General features: G+C 55.4%; 1 pseudogene; it reads right to left on the bottom strand.

The window, feature by feature from the left end:
• Nucleotides 1-1,177: 1,177 nt before the first annotated feature.
• LOC119358254 lies at nt 1,178-2,607 on the bottom strand (annotated as a pseudogene).
• Between the last annotated feature and the right edge of the window lie 1,047 nt (nt 2,608-3,654).

The raw sequence follows: 3,654 nt of genomic DNA, 5'->3' as shown, positions 1-3,654 counted from the left end.
CACTTGTTCTTCTGGCATAACTACACTTAAAGGGGTGAATTGTTCCTCTTCCTCTCCAGCAGAGCATGCTGTTGCAACTGTTTCTTCCCCATCAGCAGAAGCATGCTTCTCAACATACACATCTGCAACTCCTCCATCACAAACAAACTCAGCCATCTTAAGAACAATGTTGTCATCATGCAGAAAAACAAGTCCATCATTCATCTCTTTTCCTGGAACTAACTAATAAAACTGACATTGTATCCTCTCCACATCAGTGCAACGATCTCTTAAATGCCCCAAAAGCTCGAGCAAAGAAAGCTTATCTCTGTCAATGTCTGACATAGCTTCACTGCCTCCCAAATACATCATGTGGTTCCCATTCTTCACAAATTCTCCATTATAATGGAACATGACATGAATTAAATCCAGAGGATCCATTACTCCCTATAATAGATGGACACAAATTTCAGATTCGGCTACAACCTAAGTGGATGGCATCTACCTACGAATCCTAAACAATATACGCAAAAAAAAACATACCTGAAGGTCTGCCGGTGGTCGCTGTCCTGATAGTTCTCGTCGTCGCCGGTGTATACTGGATCGGCGCCGCCGCAACCGCAACACTACACCCGCCTGTGCCGCCGCGTAGATCTGCGCCTAGGTATACTACATCGGCGCCGCCGTAGCTTTTCTCAAGGGCGCCGCCGTCCCTGGCTCCAACGCCAACGCTGACCACCACGCCAAATCGGGATCCGCCGCCACAAAGCCTAGGGTTTGGGAGAGAGGTCACAGAGGAAAGGGAAAGGGGGAGAGAGTGAAGACGGCGTCGCGCGGGCTGTCTGTTTGACCCAACGGCGGGTCGGACGTGGCAAGTGAGGGGAGAGAGAATACCACGCCACGTGTCCTGTTTTCTAGCGAAACCGGAATTCGGACGAAACTTGACCGGTTTTAAAACTTGATGGACCAAAAGTAGACCAAAAAAAGTTGAAGGACAAAGTCTGCACTTTTTGGGAACTTGAGGGACGAAAAATATACTTTTCTCTAACCTGTTTAATAGTTTCACCTTATATGGAAAAATCAAGTAAAGTGTGCATGCATGGGAAGCAAAATATTCGTGCAACTCTTACAGATTGTTCGAGGGATAAAATACTCCGTCAACATATTTTGTCAGTGAAATATGTTCACCTCGTCAACAAAATCCATGCATGCATGATGCATGGTCACAGCCTAGCATGCACACCGGCAAGAACTTGGCGTTCAGCAACTGCGAGCCCGAACTTGCTGAGAGTCGCCGGCTCCAAAGATATGAGCAGGCGCGCGCTGCCATCGCCGCCGCCAGACAAGAGGTACACCCAGCCGCCGCGTACAGCCTCCGCCCTCGTCATCACCCGCGGCTTCCCCCATCCGAAGTCGGCGTCGTACATGGGCAGGTGGTACCAGCTGTTCATCCGCAGCTCCGTCTCCGGCAGGTTCCCCCTCTGCTCCGTCTGCCCGTCCTTCTCCGCCACCTCGAAGTAGTCCACGGCGGACCTCAGCAGCTCATCGTCGAGCCGCTCCGTCGCGGATCTCACCCGGCTGGCCGGCTGGCGACGGAGGCCAGCGTCTCCGACACGACGTCCTTCACCGCGGCGGTGGCGAACACGTTGACGACCCCGTTTCCGAAGGCTACTGCACAGTGTTATCGTTCACAGATCGTGCAGTTTGTGTCGTGTGTAAAGCCATTCCGTTTCCGAAGTAGCGGGCCGGCAGCGGCGGCGTGAGGCGGTGCCTGATGTCCACGGGGAAGTTGATGCGCGTGGTCGCTTTCGGGTGCAGCTCCCGGGCGACGCATGCGCACTGCCAAACTAGGGCGCTCACGGCGCAGAACGTGCTAGCGCCGCCGCACAGGCGCTTAAGGGCGTGCACCTGGTCCTTGGAGATGGTGAAGACCTGGGTTGCGACGGCGCCGGACGGCTCGTGCTGGGGTAGCCTGCTGCAGAACGTGGGGATGGTCTCGGGGTGGATGACGGCCGGGGACCGCGCGCGGAGGAGGCCGCGGTCGTGGCACGGGAGCTCTACCGCCGCGCTCTCGCCGTCCCTGCAGTAGCCTGCCCACGTCCGGATGAAATGGAAGATGCTGGGACCGTCCGCCGCGGCGTGGTGCGTCGCCGTCCCCAGTACCACACCGCCGCACCTCAAGAAGGTCACCTGTAAGGCCAGTATAACGGACGACGGTTGAACGGGAGGACAGAACAGCCTCCGTATCTCCGGCGACGGCTTGTGGTCGCTGAAGTCGTCGAAGGTGCGGTCGGAGTGAGCCACGACGAAGAGGGCGCCCTCCCCGTTGCAGTCGATCTCGAACCGGCCATCGGAATCCATGCCGAGGCGGCCGGCGAGAGGGTAGAAGGGCACCAGCGCCTTGGCCAGGGACTCCTTGACCCTGGCCACGTCGAAGAAGCCGTCCCCGGCGGCGGCGACGTCACCGGCGCTGTAGAAGTGGACGAGCGGGGTGTGGCCTCTGCTGGCCAGCACCAGGTCCAGCGCCGAGAGCCACAGCCGTTTCCGCGGCGTCGCGCCGCTCGGCGTGACGAAGCAGGATTCGACCACTCGCAGCACTGATCCAGAATTCGCAGTGTAGGAGTACATGTTTCCTTTTGGGTCTCGGACACGGAGCCCTGCTCCAGTGCTCCCCCTAACCTAATTTCGGAGGGGTATTTTTATCCCTGCGAATTTGTTTTTTTTCCTGGCCCGCCCCAGCCTAGATCCAAGCCCTATCAAGCCCTGTATAACCCAGACCGTATACGTACAGTACCCTGGTCCGAAAAAAAACATCACACGACCCCACGTCCACGTAAGACCTGCCGAATCCAATCATTCACGCGAGCAGCTCCATCAATCTCGCGAGTATTGACGCAGCTCCATAAGTCACGTAGTAGATCTCCACCGGCGGCTATCTCGTCGCCGGCGATCTCGTCGGACAGCAGGCGCGACAACGTCGTGAATCTCCAACGATCGCGCACAGGTACCGCATCCCGCGTCCCCCCTCTAGTCTCGCTCGCGGCAACATCGAACGAACTGCCGCCGCGCCAGTGGCAGTGGTTAACCTAGCGGAGCGGGTAACCTAGCTACCCGGCGGCGCATGCGATCGTGGATCTTATTCCGGTAGTGCTGCTCCTCGTGATCTGGGTTCACGTAGCGTCGGTTGCCGTCGGCTGTGCGCACCACCAGTATCGTTATTTGAAGTGGCGGCTAACCTAGGTATCCGGCGGCAAAGGTAATCACAGATCTAGCTAGGTTTTGAGATCGTGCAGTTCCTCGCGATTGAAAGTGATCACGACGGGTGCCGTAGCCATCTTCCTTGATAAGTTTGGCAGATCTAAACGGCCTCGGTTGCGGTTGTTTACATAACATCCGTGATCGTGTGCTATGTGTTTTATATTTCATCATTGATAATGTTTGCACACGTGATGATACATAATATTGGTTGTAGGAAATGGCGGACGAGGAGTTAACTGATATCATGGTAGACATGGAGTTTGGAGAACTGATGAAAGACTGGATAGAAGATTGGTCAGATGATGAAAATTCAGATCGTGAAGATCGGTCAGAGAATGGGAACGAATGGGACGATCTTAATGTGAGTGGCATTGTCATGTTGTAATTTTTTGGTGGCATCCGACAACATTAAATCTT

Source organism: Triticum dicoccoides, chromosome 2A, assembly GCF_002162155.2.
Source record: "Triticum dicoccoides isolate Atlit2015 ecotype Zavitan chromosome 2A, WEW_v2.0, whole genome shotgun sequence".
NCBI classification, from domain to species: domain Eukaryota; kingdom Viridiplantae; phylum Streptophyta; class Magnoliopsida; order Poales; family Poaceae; genus Triticum; species Triticum dicoccoides.
Note: the sequence above shows the minus strand (reverse complement) of the source record. Positions and strands in the feature narration are given on the sequence as shown.